The sequence below is a fragment of the Ovis aries genome, chromosome 1 (genome assembly GCF_016772045.2).
Source record: "Ovis aries strain OAR_USU_Benz2616 breed Rambouillet chromosome 1, ARS-UI_Ramb_v3.0, whole genome shotgun sequence".
NCBI classification, from domain to species: domain Eukaryota; kingdom Metazoa; phylum Chordata; class Mammalia; order Artiodactyla; family Bovidae; genus Ovis; species Ovis aries.
This window is the reverse complement of record NC_056054.1, coordinates 179,456,732-179,475,585: the sequence shown is the minus strand read 5'-3', so window position 1 is coordinate 179,475,585 and position 18,854 is coordinate 179,456,732. Positions and strand designations below refer to the sequence as shown.

At 40.1% G+C, this 18,854-nt stretch overlaps 1 protein-coding gene across 4 annotated transcripts in view; it reads right to left on the bottom strand.

Moving 5' to 3' along the window:
* The window catches only part of GRAMD1C (GRAM domain containing 1C), a 98,417-nt gene extending 79,793 nt beyond the window's left edge, over window positions 1–18,624 (bottom strand). For 3 of the 4 annotated variants that reach the window (XM_060417887.1, XM_027980053.2, XM_042231617.1), the window contains exons 1-2: window positions 18,572–18,624; window positions 11,478–11,626 (exon numbers count right to left, since the gene is read on the bottom strand). The gene's annotated coding sequence lies outside the window, so the exon portion shown is untranslated. The remainder of the gene's footprint in view (window positions 1–11,477; window positions 11,627–18,571) is intronic. The other variant, XM_027980055.2, reaches the window with a different exon arrangement.
* Window positions 18,625–18,854: the final 230 nt, after the last annotated feature.

Below are 18,854 nucleotides of genomic sequence, written 5' to 3'. Positions count from 1 at the left end.
AGACTAATATTGTATAATACCACTTACATGTAGAATCTAGAAAAATGGTACAGATGAACTTATTGGTAAAGCAGAGATAGAGTCACAGATGTAGAAAACAATCTTATAGTTACCAAGGGGGTAAGAGGGTGAAATAAACAGGCAGGTTGGGATTGACAAATCAACATCACTATGTACAAAATAAATAACTAATAAGAACATACTGTATAACCCAAGGAACTCTACTCAGTGCTCTGTGGTGACCTAAATGGGAAGGAAATCTAAAAAAGAGACAATATATGTATACGTTTAACTGATTTTCTTTGCTATACAGCAGAAACAAATACAACATTGTAAAGCAACTATACTGCAATAAAAATTGTTAAAAATTTAATAAGATAAATTGCATAATTTGAAAAATATTATAATTTATTCAAAATTATTCATTTTATTTTACACTGAAGGCAATGTTCATATTCTAGGAAGAAAACATTTAGTCTTTATCCATTTAAAAAAAATCTTGAGATATAATTGACATCTAACTGTCTGAATTTATCCAGTTTTATTTATTCATACACTTGAATGAATTTAAGGTATACAATGTGTTAATTAATACACTTAATTACTGCAATATGATTACCACTGTAGCACTAGCTAACACCTCCATCACATCCCATAATTATCATTTCTTTTTGTGGTGAGAACATTTAACATCTAGTTTCTTAGCAACTTTTAAGTATATAATATAGTATTATTAACCGTATAATTATAATCAGAATGCTAAGTATCTGTGCTTAAAGGTCCCAGTTTCCTCTTTCTCTAACATTATTTTCAAAAAAATAACAATCCTCTCACTCTAAGTAATTCAAATAGTTTTGGTGCATATTTCTACATGCAAACAGTAAAATTCAATAAACTAGCATTTTGCAGTCCAAAAGTCTTAATGGCTTGCACCTAGCTAATTAAAAATGATCTGGCTGCAGAGTCTCAGTGATTAGTATCTGTGGCTCACACCACAATCTCAGAAGCAGATTGTTAAGGCAATTTTGGCAACAGATTGGAATAAGATAAAGTGAAAAAATAAAGAGTAAATTAACTTGGTACATTAGTCATAAAAGACTAGATTGTACTGTATCAATAAGCAAACCTCAAAGTCTCAGTGCTCATAAGAACAAGGGTTTATGTCTTGTTTAAATATAAATGAACAATGTGGGTTGGCAAAAGCCTTAGCTCCACACTGTCCTAACGTAGGGACATATGCTAATAAGGGCTCCACCATCCTAGGACAGGAAGATGGCAAATAGTGTACCAACTCTAAGGGCTCCCCTCTAGAAACGACACACATCATTTTGTTCACATTTCACTTTATTAGAACATAAACCAAGATAGAATATATGTTCAGCCATCTCTCAACAAATTAAGAGAAGTAAAATTATATAGACTGTGTTTCACCACAATGAAATCAACCTACAGATCAATAACAGGAAGAGAGCACAAAAATCTCCAAACATTTGGATACTAAAAAATACATATCTAAATAATCAACGGATAAAAGAGAAAGCCTCAAGGGATACAAAAAAGTATACTGAACTGAATGAAAATGAAAATACAATATATCAACATCTGTGGGTCACAATGAAAGCTAAGAAATTTATAGCACTAAATGCACACATTAGGAAAGGGGAAAAGTAATAATCTCATTGTCCAACTCAAAAACTTGGAAGAGGAAGGGCAAAATAAACCCAACATGAACAAAAAAGTATATATATAATAAGGATTACATATAGAACAGAAATCGATGAAACAGAAAAACAAAAACAATTAGAGTATCAATGAAAAAAGAGATGATTATTTTTAAATTGTCAGTGAAACTAGAAAACCTCTAAAAAAACTGACAAAGGAAAAAAAAAAAAAAGCCTGGCGCAAGGGGCTACTGTCAATCCTCTCAAATCCTGCTGCTGGGGAATTCTCTGGCAGTTCAGTGGTTAAAATTTCGAGCTTTCATTGCCAAGGTTGTGGGTTCAATCCCTGGTCCAGGAACTAAGATCCCACAAGCCGCACAACCGAGGAGGCTGTCTTATATAATTCACCCCAAAACAATTAAAATAGTAACATCAAAGATCACTGATCACAGATCACCATAACAAATATAATATTGAAAAAGTTCCAAACTGTGACACAGAAACACAAAGTGAGCAAATGTTGTTGGAAAAATGATACTGATAGTCTTGCTCAACATAGGGTTCGTATACAAAACTTCAATTTGTAAAAAATGTAGTATCTGTGAGATGCAAACAAGTAAAATGCAATAAAACAAGGTATGGCTATATTCTAAAATTCAGATTCACACAGAAGAGCCCTTTTCATGATAAAAACCCTCAGTGAGGAGGCAAGAATGCCGAGAAACTGTATCTCTCACACTTTGCTAGTGGCAATGTACAATGGTATAGCACTCTAGAAAAGCTTGGCAGTTCTGTACAACTAAGCATGCAACTATCAGATGACCCAGCAATTGCACTCCTGGGCATACATCCCAGAGGAAAACTTATGTTCACACAAACACCTGTACATCAATGTTTACAGCAGCTGTATTTATCATAGACAAAAACTGGAAACAGCCCAGGTGTTCTTCAATGGATAAATTCATCCATACCATGGAATGTTACTTAGCATTACAAAGGAATGAACTACTGGTACAGAAAACAAAATGAATGGATCTCCAGGGAAATATGATGAGTGAAAACAGCCAACGTAGAGTGTTACATAACTGTACTATCCCCTTTATATAATATTCTTGAAATGACACAATTACAGAAATAGAAAACAGATTAGCAGTTGCCAAGGGTTAAGTAGGGGCAAGGGGAAGAAAGAAAATGGTTGTATCTATAAAAGGGTTGTAACCTATAAAAAAAAGATGTTTGTAGTGATAGAAATGCTCTATGACTTGACCTTATCACTATCAATATGCAAGCTATGACACTGTACTACAGTTTTGCAGGATGTTACCATTAGGGAAAACTTTTTAAAGCATACGGAGTCTCTCATTATTTCTTAGAACCATGTGAATCTAAAATTATCCTGGGACTTTTCTGGTGGTCCAATGGCTAAGACTTGACCTTCCAGTGCAGAGGGTGTGGGTTCAAGCTCTTCATTCAGGGAATGAAGGTCCCTGAAGTGCAGCCAAAAAAAAATTTTTTTAAGGAAAAATAGTATTTGTCTCAAACTACAAGTGGAAAAAAAAAAAGAGGAAAAAAAGGAAAAGTTAGTAGGGATAGAATGAAGGTGTTAATTCTACATAAGAGGGGGAAATGTTTAAAGTACTTATAATGCTGGTTCAGATGTCAATGGGCTTCCCTGGTGGCTCAGACAGCAAAGAATCTGCCTACAATGCAGAAGACCTGGGTTCAATCCCTGGGTCGGGAAGAACCCCTGGAGAAGGGAATGGCTATCCACCCCAGTAATCTTGCCTGGAGAATGCCAGGGACAGAGGAGTCTGGTGGGCTACAGCCCTTAGAGTTGCAGAGAGCTGGACATGACTGAGTGACTGACACTTTCACACACTTTTTTCCAGCTGTCAATACTCCATACCCTTATTTTTACTATTGTTAGGCCATTTTACTACTTTACTACTTATTACTAAGTAACATCTTGAGCAGAGAAATAATGTAATGAAAATAATGTAATGACTGAGAAAAGTATGACTTCGGTCATAGAAGCTCAATCTGGTAGTTTGAGATGAAGTTTCTGAAGGACTAACATGCTGTTTATTGAATCTCTCTCTGCTCACTCATAAAGTATTAAGTCCAACTCCCAAAACTTTATGAAAGATAAACTACAGTAAGTCCCAATTTCTCACACCAACCCAAGCCCAAGTTTAGACAGATAAGCTTCCTTGTCTTCAACCTGCCCTTCCACAGAGGGTAAAACTCTTCAAGAGACATGGCTTTATAAAGAGTTCTCAGTTCTAATTTCTGCAAATTCAAGGCACCGTCCGCTATCCCAGTGCGGCCATTAAACCTTTGGCTACTGAGACTAACGAACTCCTCAGGGCTGCCTCGGCATACTTCATGTGCTCACCAATCTGGTAATCAGTTCCCTCTTCTCCTTTAGCCCTTAGGTATTTCCCTTGCTACCTGTAAGCCCAGAAAAGCATTTGATTACAAATATGTTTGTAACACTTCATCCAGAATTTCTAGGTACTTTGTAGCAAAAGAGCTTTTAAGTTAGATAGTCCTCTCTCCATAGTGTCAAAAATGTTAATTAAGTCTAAAAGTGTTCAGAGACATAGATATTTCAAACAATATCTTCAATTAAAATTTTTAATTTCCTAAAATATGTTTTAATGCAACAGAAATTGGAAAATGAGTTTAATCTTTTCATCAATTTCCAAAGCGAAAATCCAAAATATCATTTTTAGCTTGAAAAAAAGTCAAGATATGTTGTAAAGGACAACGCATTATAGGAAGCCTCTTCTCCAAAGTTGCCAGAGTATGTTATAAACATACTAATTAATCCTCTTGGGCATTTCAAAACAATTTTTACAGTGAAACATTAATTAATCACCATGATGTACCTATAGACCAGGACGGTGGCAAGTTTCATCCCCCACAAGTGGAAAAGTTCACCTGTGAATAACAATACTATGATCACACCGTAAGTCAAGGACAAAGCACACAAGAAAGACTTCTGATTTCCTATACAATCAGAAAAACTAGACCATGACCTAGAAGAAAATGAAATCCAAATATGTTTACTAAAACATAGGAGAAGGCAATGGCAACCCACTCCAGTACTCTTGCCTGGAAAATCCCATGGGTGGAGGAACCTGGTAGGCTGCAGTCCATGGGGTTGCGAAGAGCTGGACACAACTGAGCGACTTCACTTTCACTTTTCACTTTCATGCATTGGAGAAGGAAATGGCAACCCACTAGGAAATGTTCTTGTCTGGAGAATCCCAGGGATGGGGGAGCCTGGTGGGCTGCCGTCTATGGGGTCATACAGAGTCGGACACGACTGAGGAGACTTAGCAGAGCAGCAGCAGCAGGCATACTATTTATTTGTACATGGGCTTCCCTGGAGCTCAGTGGTAAAGAATCCGCCTGTGATGCAGGAGACACAGAGACACAGGTTTCATCCCTGGGTCGGAAAGAGCCCCTGGAAGAGGGCATGGCAACCCACTCTAGTATTCTTGCCTAGAGAATCCCACAGACAGAGGGGCCTGGCAGGCTATAGTCAGTGGGACCTCGAAGTGTCAGACAAAACTGAAGCAGCTTAGCATGCATGCATATACAAGTGACAAATATTTTTAAATGCAAACTTAATAGCAATGAGATACCAAGGTACAAAAGACTGCTTAATATTATAGTAAATACTTAACCCAAAGCATTAATACTTGTATTTAAAAAAATCCAGTAAAGGATGTCATCTTATAAACCTACATAACAGAAAATCTCTTTTCCTACTCCCAATAGCTGCGAGCTCTGCATCACTAAGAGGTTTTACTAAATAAATGCTTCTGCTGCAGAGCTCTGTATACTTTTCCTCTGGGACCTAATCCATGGGGAATACATCATTACTTTAGTCAGGAAAGAAAATAAGGGTTTTGATTTGGGGGTTTTTTCCTTCGGCTATATTTCTAAGAATTTTTTTTTTAATAATTTTTTTTATTTCTTATTTTTGGCTATGCTGGGTCTTCACTTCTTTGTGGGCTTTTCTCTAGCCATGGAGAGTGAGGGCCACTCTCTAGTTGCAGCGTGCAGGTCTCTCGCTTTGGCGGCTTCTCTTCTTGCAGAGCACGGGTTCTGGGGCACGTGGGCTCAGTAATTGTGGCTCTCAGGCTCTAGAGCGCAGGCTCAGCTGATGTGGCGCACGGGCACAACTGTTGCTCCGTGGCATGTGAGACCTTCCCGGACCAGGGATCGAAACCATGTCTGCTGCACTGGCAGGTATATTCTTTACCACTGAGCCACCAGAGAAGCCCTTTGCTATGTACTTTTCCTAACTGTTAAAGGGCAAAGCACAAATATTTACTTGCTATTAACTTCATTTTAAATTTAATTTCATTTCACATAATTTTTACTGTTATATTAGGATTTAAAAATTAATGATAAAACTCATCCCCCACATACTAGGATTAAATACTTTCATTTTAAAATTAAAAAAATTAAACCAACAAGATTCCTTATGTTTGTAAGATAGAAATCAAAAATCGGTAGCTGGTGATTTCAGTATCTATTGCCGTGGTGATTCAATTTAAAGTCCTTCTATCAGAAAGATACTTATTAGCCAGATTGTTAAGTAGCATAAGGACAGATAAATAGGGCCTGCAAGAAATCAACCTGGGGGTGGGGAAGGGGAGACAATAAACTTTGGTTCACTTTCGAGTAACCTCTTGTTTTCACAATTTTTTTTCTTTTGGTGTTGGGAAGCATCAAAACAATTTTCCAATATGACAAAGAGTATGTCTCCTTATCTAGAACTCTTCAGTCTTTTTACCACTGGGACAATGTTAAGGGAAGGTGTTCCCCATGTAACATACTTTCTTTCAGGACTGTAAATTATGAGCGCTTGCTAGCCATAACTCTCTTCCGTGATTCAAGACATAGCTGCAATGCTATGGCCTAATGTCTAATTTTACAAGTGAAGCACCTGAGGCCAAACAGGTTAAGCAACATAGTCAAGAGCACTACACAGTGAGATCACCAGGGGCAGAGCACACACTCTATCCTGGGTGTTTTCTTCCTGATCTCCAATCTGTTCAATTGTATCATGTTACTCTCTAAATTCACTTCAGTTGGCACGCCATGTTTCCACTGCAGGGGGCACAGGTTTGATCCCTGGTTGGGAAACTAAGAAAACCACATGCCATAGCTTGCCCCAAACCACGCCCCCCCCCCCAGTTTTTTTTCAATAAGGCAAAATTAAACATAAATTCAGCACAGTTAGATCAACACAGAATACACGAGGTATTCCACATGAGCGAATGTTTCAGATTCCTGGGGCTTAACTCTCTACATATCAAAACTTTACAGAGTGAACAGTCTTCTTTGCTAGAAACTTTCCCAAAGTGAAAAGGCCCAAATCTAGATTCTAGGCCTAAATCTAGATGTTCTGGTGAAAGAGCTTTGTGCTCGCGCTCAGTCACTTCAGTCATTCCGACTCTTTGCAACCCCATGGACTGTAGCCTGCCAGGTTCCTCTGTCCACGGGATTCTCCAGGCAAGGATTCTGGAGTGGGTTCCATTCCCTTCTCCAGGGGATCTTCCTGAGCCAGGGGTTGAAACTGTGTCTCATGCGTCTCTTGTATTGCAGGCAGATTCTTTACAACTGAGCCACTTGAGGAAGCTCAGACACTCTTCTAATTCTTTGCTAACTACCAGGTCATGTGCCTCATGAATATTTTCCTGTTACGCTGTTGGTCTTCCTTGTGTTAATTCTGGATCCCTCAGTGAATCTCGCCATCTTACTGCACTCATTCTGATAGGGACAGAGTAAAGGGACAAAGTAGGTGATTAAAACATTAATCCCACTAGGGGATTGTAAGTAGGAAAAATATGGGAGATCCTTCAAGTTAATGACTACTCAGGAAAGCAGGTCTGCTTAGCCACAAAGCCAAGCAGGCTTGTTTGGCAACAAGACAATGCAATGGGAGCATGCGCCAAGCCCCAAACAATAAAACAATGATGGCGCGAGACCCACATCCTGCTCAGTGAGCTCAGTAAGTCAAGACGTGCTCTCTGCGCACATATTAATAGCAAACAATAATTTGTTGACCTAGCTTTACCATGTAGGGACCAAAAAACTCCCCTGCCCAACCTGGAGGAGGAACTGATGATGGAAGCATGACATCCATTCAAGAATGACAAAGAAGGTCTTTCCGCCCTCCCCACTTTTCCTCTGATTATAAAACTGTAGCCCAGTAAGTCCTCGAGGTGGCAGCCTCAAGGTGGCACCCTCAAGGTGGCACCCTCTCGCCCGCCTGCCTTTAAGCTTCACAAGTGTTCCTGGTCTAATAAATCACTTCTTATCTGACACTTTGCCTCTCACTGAATTCTTTCTGCACTGAGATATAAAGGACTGGAGCTCTTTAGAGTCCCCACCCCCACCCCACCCAAAGCACCACCCAGTGGTTTCACATTTCAATTCAACTCCTACTTTATTGCCAGGAGAACACGAAAATGGCAACCTGAAGTGAGTGGTAGAAGCATATGGATTTAAAATGGCAGAGGGGGAGAAAAATGTATTATTTATTTTCCAGACCTCTTAACCTTCATTTTTAACAGCTACAGTGCTATACTAGAGTCAGTGATCTGCACAGACCTTTGGTTGTCACACTGAGAGGTTCAGGTTCCTAAACTCCTTGAACAGCTCCTGTCATCTCTTGCTACTGTCCATATGTTATCACCAAATAATTCAGGTCTCAAATTATCTATTCAACTACCCAATGGGAATCTTCTTATTTAGGCTTATTTTTTAAAAAAATCAATAATAAAGAAATCCCATATGAAGGCTTAGGGACTCTCCTCTTACAAGATCCATCAGTGTGAACTCTCATTTAGCTATTCAGGTTCTTATTTGCTTCTAAGTTGTTGACATCTGGTTTCTGGATAGGTGACCGTTGGAAAAGTCACTAAACTCCTGAGATGTCATTTGTTGTTTAGTCATTAAGTTGTGTCTGACTCTTTGTGACCACAGACTGTAGCACACTAGGCTCCTCCGTCCTCTACTATCTCCTGGAGCTTCTTCAAATTCATGTCCATTGAGTCAATAATGCTATCCAGCCATCTCATCCTCTGCCATCCCCTTCTCCTTCTGTCTTCAGTCTTTCCTAGGATCAGGGTCTTTTCCAGTGAGTCGGCTCTTTATATCAGGTGGCCAAAGTATTGGAGCTTCAGCTTCAATATCAGTCCTTTCAATGAATATTCAGGGTTCATTTCCTTTAGAATTGACTGGTTTGATCTCCGTGCTGTCCAAGGGACTCTCTCAATACTCTTCTCCAGAACCACAGTTCAAAAGCATCACTTCTTTGGCGCCTTCTTTTGGTCCACCCTCACATCCATATGTGACTAGAAAAACCTTAATTTTGACTATATGGATCTTCATCAGCAAAGTGATGTCTCTGCTGTTTAATACACTAAGTCTGTCATAGTTAGAAAGTTCAGTTTTAAGCCAGCTTTTCCACTCTACTCTTTCACCTTCATCAACAGGCTCTTTAGTTTCTCTTACCTCTCTTGGCATTAGAGTTGTATCATCTGAGGTTGTTGATGTAACTCCCATCAATCTTGATTCCAGCTTGTGATTCCTCCAGCCTGGCATTTCATATGATGTACTCGGCATAGAAGTTAAATAAGCAAAGTGACAATATACAGCCTTATCTTACTCCTTTCGCAATTTTGAACCAGTCCACTGCTTCATGTCCAGTTCTAACTGTAGCTTCTTGACCTGCATACAGGTTTCTCAGGAGACAGGTAAGGCGATCAAAGTTTCCACAGTTTATTGTGATGCACACAGTCAAAGGCTTTAGCATTGTCAATGAAGCAGAAGTAGATACTTTTCTGGAATTCCCTTGCTTTGTCTATGATCCAATGAATGTTGGCAATTTGATCTCTGGTTCCTCTGCCTCTTTGAAACCCAGCTTGTACATCTGGAATTTCTCAGTAGACATTACCACTGAAGCCTAGCTTGAAGGATTTTATGTATAACCTTGCTAACATGTGAACTGAGTACAACTGTATGGTAGTTTAAACATTCTTTGGCATTGCTCTTCTTTGGGACTGGAATCAAAACTGATCTTTTCCAGTTCTGTGGCCACTGCTGAGCTTTCCAAATCTGCAGATATACTGAGTGCAACACTTTAACAGCATCCTCTTTTAGGATTTTAAATAGCTCAGCTGGAATTCTGTTTGCTTCTCAAGTTATGATGGTTCTGGTTTCCGGAAAAGTGACCTTTGGAAAGGTCAGTAAAATTTCTGAGATGTTATATTTGTCTCTAAATCTATTTCATGTGAATTCATATAAAAATTCCTCCAAGTGTTCACAATCATCATAGAGTCTTAAACTGGGCCAAAGTGGACATTCAGCACTAAACCAGTGCTTCTAAAACTTGAATGTACACACAAATCACCTGGAAATCCTGTGAAAATGACGATTCTGTTCCAGTAAGTGCAGGGTTGGGCCCATGACTCTGCATTTCTAATCAAGTGTTGCCAAGTCTGCTGGGTCCATATACTAACGAGTAGTAAAGCTTAGAACAAAGCTCTATTTTTCTCTTTCATTCTATTTCTAAATCCTCTCATTCATTTGCTTTTTTCTTTTCTTGTTTTACCCTTTTTGATGCTTTAAGTCTGTCATGGTAACTATTTAGCCCTTGGAGTTACAAAGGCTTTCCAAACAATAACGTAAGCTATAAAACACAATGCAGAAAGGCAAAAATACTACAACAGTCAAACTTTCTCAAAATGTGATCAAAACAATGTAATCAATATAGAGGACATTTTTTTTTTTGAGGATGTGCACTTATTTATATATTTCTTAGCAACCAAATATTTTCCTTAGGGATATGGTTCAAAAAATCTTAATTTTTCCAATAGGAAGGAAGAATGTGTTATTAACGTTAAGATTCTACAGCATTCAATACATGAGCTGCTAATTATGAACAGAATGATGGTGCTTAAACTGATCCTTATACCTAAATTAATGTCTTTTTCAGTCTACTCTAAAATTATGAGAAATTCTGCTCCCAAGTATGCCTGATCAAGAGATGAGCTTTCTAATGAACTACGACTGGAACTATATATGCCTTAGAATCTTATATAAATTTCACATACAGTGGCATTACACCAGATTGTATCAAGTGGCTCATAACTGTTATAGGATTTAGCATGAGTCCTTTAAAATAATAACCGCAAGCATTCACATGGTAACAGAAATGTTGTTCTTACAAAAGACTGTGCTCCTAATCAAGAAGCAGGAATCTCATTTTACAGTAGGGAAACCTGAAGCATATCCAGGATATGCAACCAGGTGAGCACAGTGCAAACACAATATGAAACTTCTGGTTTTAAAACCTATCTTAAAATCATTATACACTACAGGCCAAACATTGTTAAACTTCCTTTAGGTTCAGGAACCAATTCTTTCAATCAAATTTATGTAAAATAGCTGGCTTCTCAGTAACACTGAGAACTATAGTTTCTGTGTAGTATTAGTCTCTTGCCAATATAAAGAGCACCAATGTAAGTGGAATCCATTTCTGTGGTGTGGATTTCTCCCAGGGAAACTGAAGCAGGCAGTTCCAACTCCATCAAACCAGACAACAGTGCCTTCTAGTGGCCAAAGCAGAGTATAACCTGAAATGTCTTTGGGGCTCTAGATTAAAACTTAAATATCTAAAGTGTAGAAGCTAATAAGAAAATATTACAAATACTATACGAATTGCTACAGACAAAGAAATCTTGCATTTAAGGTTAAAATGAAGATATAAGAAAGAAAATAAATTACCCAAAAGCTCCAGTCACCATTCCAGTTATACATATCTGGCCTCTGTTTTTTAGCTGACACTATATCCCTCTCATCCACAACTGGAGTAGGATTTTCCTCTAATTCTTCCTTAACTCAGTGGCAAAGATTGAATTCCTTTCATTTATTACCTGGAAACAAGTATCAAACAATTTAAATTACATACTGAGAAATGTTCATTTTAAAAACAGAACAATAAATGCTCAAAATACACAAATTATTGTGAAAAGGATAATAAAACAGTAATTAATATGTTTTTGCTTCTGCAGTTCATATATTCATACACACATCATATATTTTCCAACTGCTACTACTTATTAGGTAACTTAGTTTGTACTGGAGATTCAAAAATGAGCAAAACACTCAGCCTCCAGAAGTTCAGTCAGCTACAGTAACAATTAGACAGTAAAAATAATAATAATAATAATAAATACAATGTAATGAGAATAACCATTGGTTCAACCTCTTTGGAGAATAATTTGCAGTGCAATTGGGTTTAAAATGGGTATAGATGTACTACAATTCAGCAATTTAATGTGCACATGAGGTCAACAATGTTTCTAATGCAAAGAAAGTGGAAACAACCTTACTGTCCACTGGTAAGGAAACTGGTAAATTAACTCTGATTTATGCAAACAATGAATGAAATAAATGAATCTCGTATCTCAACCAGGCACTAGCCTCAACGTATAGAGAGCTTATGAGCACACGCTAGTCATGTCCTACTCTTTTGCAACCCCATGGACTGTAGACCGCCAGGCTCCTCTGTCCATGGCATTTTCCAGGCAAGTATACTGGAGAGGATTGCCATTTCCAACTCCAGGGTATCTTCCCAACCCAGGGATTGAACCGGTGTCTCCTGCATCTCCTGCATCGGCAGGTAGATTCTTGACCACCACCAGCACCACCTCAGTGCTTAGGGAAAAGATTATATCCAGTGGAAGATAAGGGCCCATGAGGTGGTCACTCATGAAAGCAGTCACTATGGAGCTAAAAAAAAGAGAGAAAGGGGAGGTGAAGTGGCATCTGTTATAAGAGCACAAAGCTCACTAGGTCTCTTAAATACGACTGCCACTACTGCAGCCACCACCTATGCCTCTTTGAACAAAAATGCTGATCCTCAGGGTTACAGGGAAAAGCATCCACAGAACCCACATAGCACAGCAAAGGGTAATTCAAACTCAACTTACATGGGTGGGAGGGAGGCAGAAGACAGAAGGGATACATGTATACATATAGCTGATTCACGCTGTTGTACAGCAAAAACTAGCAAAACTAATACAACATTGTAAAGCAATTATACTCCTATTTAAAAAGAAAAAAACTGAGCTCTGACTTAAAAAATAAAAAACTTAAGCTTGAGTTTCCTAAGTTCTACGAAGTAAACACTGCCATGGGTGAAGCCCCAAACCCTGGTGATACTGATTTGAGGTTCTCTGGAGGAAGAAATTTATAAATATAGAGAGGACCCCCCTCTACCCAAAGTACATTCACTAACCACCAAAAAAAGAGAGAGAAAGAGAGAAACACAGCTGTATACAGGAAGAAGAAACAGGTAAACAAAATAAGAAACAGAAGTCCACGATTTGACTCAGTTGGAAATCTAAAACATACTAAAATAATTTATACAATAAAATTCTACAGCATAGAGTTTTTAAATACATACAACTATTTTTTATTGAAACATAGTTAATCTGAATTACTGTGTCAGTTTCAGGTATAAGGCAAAATGATTCAGTTATATATCTATATTCTTTTTCAGATTCCTTTCCATTATTGGCTATTATAAAATATTGAATAAAGTTCTCTGTGCTATACTGTAGATCATTTTTGTTTATCAATTTTATATATAGCAGCATGCATATGTTAATCCCAACCTTCTAATTTATCTCTTCCTACCTCCCCACCCCGCTCTCCCCTTTGGTAACCATAAGATTGTTTTCTATTTCTGTGAGTCTATTTCTGTGTTGTAAATAAGTTCTTTTTTTTTTTTTTTTCAGATTCTACATATAAGTGACATTGTATGATTTTTGTCTTTTTCTGGCTGATTTCATTTAATATGATGATCTTTAGGTACATCCATGTTGCTGCAAATGGCATTACTTCATTCTTTTCCATGTCTGAGTAGTACACTGTATACATGTACCACCTCTTCCTTATCCATTTATCTGGACATTTAGGATGTTTCTGTGTCTTGGCTATTGTAAATAGTGCTGCTATGAACACTGGGGTGCATGTATCTTTTCGAATTAGTTTGCTCCAGATATATGCCCATCAGTGGGATTTACAGCATAGGTTTTGAATGAACTTCAGTTCAGTTCAGTTCAGTTGCTCAGTCGTGTCCGACTCTTTGCAACCCCATGAATCGCAGCACACCAGGCCTCCCTGTCCATCACCAACTCCCGGACTTCACTCAGACTCACGTCCATCGAGTCAGTGATGCCATCCAGCCATCTCATCCTCTGTCGTCCCCTTCTCCTCCTGCCCCCAATCCCTCCCAGCATCAGAGTCTTTTCCAATGAGTCAACTCTTCGCATGAGGTGGCCAGAGTACTGAAGTTTCAGCTTTGGCATCATTCCTTCCAAAGAAATCCCAGGGCTGATCTCCTTCAGAATGGACTGGTTGGATCTCCTTGCAGTCCAAGGGACTCTCAAGAGTCTTCTCCAACACCACAGTTCAAAAGCATCAATTCTTCGGCGCTCAGCTTTCTTCACAGTCCAACTCTCACATCCATACATGACCACAGGAAAAACCATAGCCTTGACTAGACAGACCTTAGTCAGCAAAGTAATGTCTCTGCTTTTGAATATGCTATCTAGGTTGGTCATAACTTTTCTTCCAAGGAATAAGCGTCTTTTAATTTCATGGCTGCAGTCACCATCTGCAGTGATTTTGGAGCCCCAAAAAATAAAGTCTGACACTGTTTCCCCATCTATTTCCCATGAAGTGATGGGACCGGAGGCCGTGATCTTCGTTTTCTGAATGCTGAGCTTTAAGTCAACTTTTTCACTCTCCACTTTCACTTTCATCAAGAGGCTTTTTAGTTCCTCTTCACTTTCTGCCACTGCTAAAATGCACCAACTGGCAAATCTTCATGCCTTTGGTCAATACTGGGCTCAAACTACAGTTATTCCTGAAGATTTAAAGAACTAAATCTAAACAAGCTACTCTCTATAATCTTAGGGAAATACTCAGCATAAAATGGGCAACAAATATGTATGTCTCACCTTAACTACTAGAACTACCTTGCCTAAATTCTCCCTGATCACAGAACACATTGTCCTAAAATATATCATGCAGTGGCAAAGGATGCTCTGATCCAATGAGTCATAAATCTGAATCAAGTCTTTGGAGCTTGCAAAATGGCTTTTATAAAGGTGAGACCCTCCGGACTACCCTCAACTCTAGTTAGAACAGTTAACATAGCTCAATGTAAAATAAAACAAGGCCTTCAAAGATTGAGATTTATTATATAAGACCCAATTAGTGAAAGAAAAATTATCCTTATTGTTTCTCTACTTAGCAGCCCAGTGTGGCCTGGTAAAGATGGAATGAAGAATAGTGCCTCACAGTTGATGAGTGTATCTCTGATGCTATGGTCCTACCCATGAAGGTCCCTCTATCCAATACTATTAAAATTACTGACACCATCCAATCAGAAACTGATAAATATTCTGATGCTGTAAGCTTGATAAGCATGTTCTGTTCAATGACCTTTTGGTCGCAGTTTGCCTCCACCTCCAGGGGGCACGATATACCTTTACCTGGCTACACACAGGGTATCTCAAAAGCCTTGCCACTCCATACAGCCTTTACAGGTAACTGTATCCAAGTCTCTCCCAGAGCACAGGATTGATGTTACCTTCTCCTCTAAGGTCATTCTTTTGACACACTCCTTCAGGACATACAAATACTCATGAAAAGAAGATGGGTCATTGCTCCACACATAGTATAAGGCCTGCTACTTTGGTTAAATTCTTGAAAACTATTTGGTGAACCAAGGGCTACTCCATCCCTGATAATGTCAGGAAACAACATTAAAGCAAGTCCAACAGGGAACTGTATTCAATATCCTGTGATAAATCATAATGGAAAAAGAGCATTAAAAAATGTGTAACTGAATCACTTTGCTGTACAGCAGAAGCTAACACAACACTGTAAATCAAGTATACTTGAATAAAATAAGTTAAATTAAAAAAAAATACAAATCCAACATCGTTCAGGTCCTTTTGGATTCGGGAGGTGATGTATTAGTTGTTCACAAATTCTACTTAAGCCTGTTTATGCTGTTATTTGCAGGTCAGTCCACCCTGAACAGGGCTCTCTCCCAAAAAGGATTCTGAGAGTTGTCAAAATTATAATATAACAGACACTCCCAGTAGTGCTACTTTCTCCCCCAAAGACACACACAAGCACATACACAGACACACAAAGAATCCTTCACTGCAGATCCTTTAGCAGCCTCTCTTCATGATTCCCGGAGTCTCTGAACCACTCATAATGCCTCTAAGTTGTCCACAGGTTTCTAATGCAACAAATTATCTCCTTACTCCTACACAATATATCATTTGAACAGCAACGACTGACAGCACACTGGACCCCTTGGAAGCAGAGGCTCTTAAGCTCTGAGCCTACCCTCCACACCCAGCTGCCCATCCTGGCAGCAGGACCTTGCGAGCCCAGCACAGCCACCAAGGTCTCCTTGTTGCAGGACAGAATCAAATCTGGGCCTTCCAACATATCCCACCTACGGGTGGGCATGGCCTCCCCTGTTCTCACTCCTTTGTCATTAGTCATGGGACAAGAAGAAGTCACCCCTCTCTCACACCCTTTGAATACCTGCAGACCAATTTGGATTCAACTGAGTGAAAAGCAGTAGGCGCTCGACACTTTAAACTCCTATTATTAGTCTGATGGACAAACCCGTTGTTTGGTGGACAGCATCAATACCCCTCCACATGCTGGAGCTCACTGGAGACCACTGCACTGAACTGCCCACAGTTATCTTAACCCTGAATGCTCTGGCCAACACCTGGCTTTATCTCCACATTTTTACAGACTCTGGGGCCATGCTTAACAGTGGCACCATTTGGAATAAAGACCTCTGGAACTCTCTTGTTTTCAGTACTCAAAATATAAACCAAGGTCACAAGTGTCAATACATATACTAAAGCCACAATAAAAGGCCTCACCAGAACACTCTTTATCCCCACCAAGAGTTCCAGACATTCCTAACAGTGGCCAAAGTACTCATTTTATTCCTCAAAATACACATGATTGGACTCCTGAACAAGGTATTCAATGGCACTTTTATTTTCCTTACTGACTTCTGTCTCTAGGCCTCATACAAGAGCCAGGATGGCTTACTTAAGTTCAAAATTCAACTAAGTGAAAAATGGTACATTTCAGTCATCAGTCAGACATCAAGTGTAAATTATAATGAGTCTCATTCAATTTTTTCATATTTGCCTGAAGACGGTTTTAAACCTTACCCCTCCTTCTTCCTCCCTGTCTCTCAAACGGGCAAGTTGGTTAAAAAAAAAGTCTGGGTGCCCTTTCATTTGGTGTGGATGCCAGAGTCAAACAAAGCAACAATCTGTGCACAGGCAGGAACCCTTGACCCCACCCCCTAACTGCCGCAAAAGCCCAGAACCAGCCTCATTCCCTTGTCCTTCCAAGTCACTTTGGATCTGCTTAAGAAGACTGTCCTGTTCTTCCCTCTTTGCTATGTACTGTACTTCACTAAGTAATAAGCCTTTATATATAAGTAATAAACCTCTTCATGGGGTGTGTGTGTGTGTGTGTGTGTGTGTGTGTGTTCATCAGTTTCCATCTCCAAATCAAATGTTCAGTAGGAGTCCATTCTGGCTTTACTGGCCACAAGATAATCTTCTCTCTCTAAGGAATCAGCTGCAAGGTCATTGGCAGTCAGTTAACCTAAGCTTCCCTGGTGGTTCGGATGGTAAAGAAACTGCCTGCAATGCAAGAGACCCCGGTTTGATCCCTGGGTCGGGAGGATCCCCTGGAGTAAGACACGGCAATCCACTCCAGTATTCTTGCCCGTGAAATCCCATGGACAGAGGAGCCTGGCCGGCTACAGTCCATGGGATCGCAGTTATTCGCTCACGACTGAACGACTAACACTTTCACTTTCACCCAACTTCTCTAAATCTGCTTTCTCCATTCTACAGTCGGGGCAACAACTCTCTGTAGTCTAGAGAATAAGCTCATTGAGAACAGGGATCATGTCTGTGTTGCTCACCATTTATGCCAAACACGCAGTGCCTGGAACATAGTTTAATGAATGACTGCTTGGGCTCATGAATATCTAACCTGGTCCATTTCACCGTAAGGTTCTGAGAATCAGTTGAAATACCAAGTCCACTCATTTATTCATCCAACAATTATTTGAATGCCTCTACCGTTTTGTAAACTGTAAAATGCTCTCGATTAAAAGGTATTATTGCCCTAACTACGATTCTCCTAAAGTAAAATACATACATACACACAACCAGCGTAAAAGCGGAGGACAGTGTTCAGAAATGCAAGTACTCCTGCAACAAAAGTGGGCTTTCACCCTTAAATTCGGCAAGTCCTTCCGTTAATCAGATAAGGCAGTAAACAAATAACCAAGGCAGTTGAAACTGAAAACGTGGTTCACACCACAGAGTGATTTAAACTATCTAGAGTTCTGAGCCCTTTAATCAAGAGCTGAGAGTTAAGGGAACGGCGTGAGGCTGGATCAACCTGATACCGGATCAGAATCACGACAGGGGGGCCTGAGGTTTGGACTAGGACATTTCAGGACCCAATGCCACACTCCACGCCCCCGAGAAGCCAGTCTTCCCCCCAGAAAAGCAGACCTCCCCCATTGCCCAGAAGGAAAGGCTCCGGGAAGCACAGGAAACCGTTTCCTCGGTGACAACTTTGCAAATTACTCCAATGAGCAACAAGAAAAAGAAAGGGAAAAAGAGGAAATAATGTTCAAAATCTGAGAGGGTTCTAACAACCTTCGCAAAGAGAACTGCCGGGTAAAGCCCTCGCTTGGGAGCTCGTCCCTGAACAGCGCCGCTTACCTGGCAGAGAGTCAGGACGCCTTCCATCGCGGATCCCTCCGCCGCCGAGTACCGCGCACGCGCGCCCCGCCGCGGGGACGAGGCGGCCAGGCGCGCGCCCCAAGCCCTCTCCCGGCGCGCGCTCTGGGATCCCGGCCCCGGGAGTCCCGTATGCCGGCTCTCCAAGGGGCACATTGGGTCTCCTCGGCGCGTCTGGCGCCCTCTGGAGGCCGCTCAGGACTCCCAGCCTCCACCCCAACCCCGTCCCTCAGGATGTACTGTTGTTGGGCTGCAGGCTGAGTCA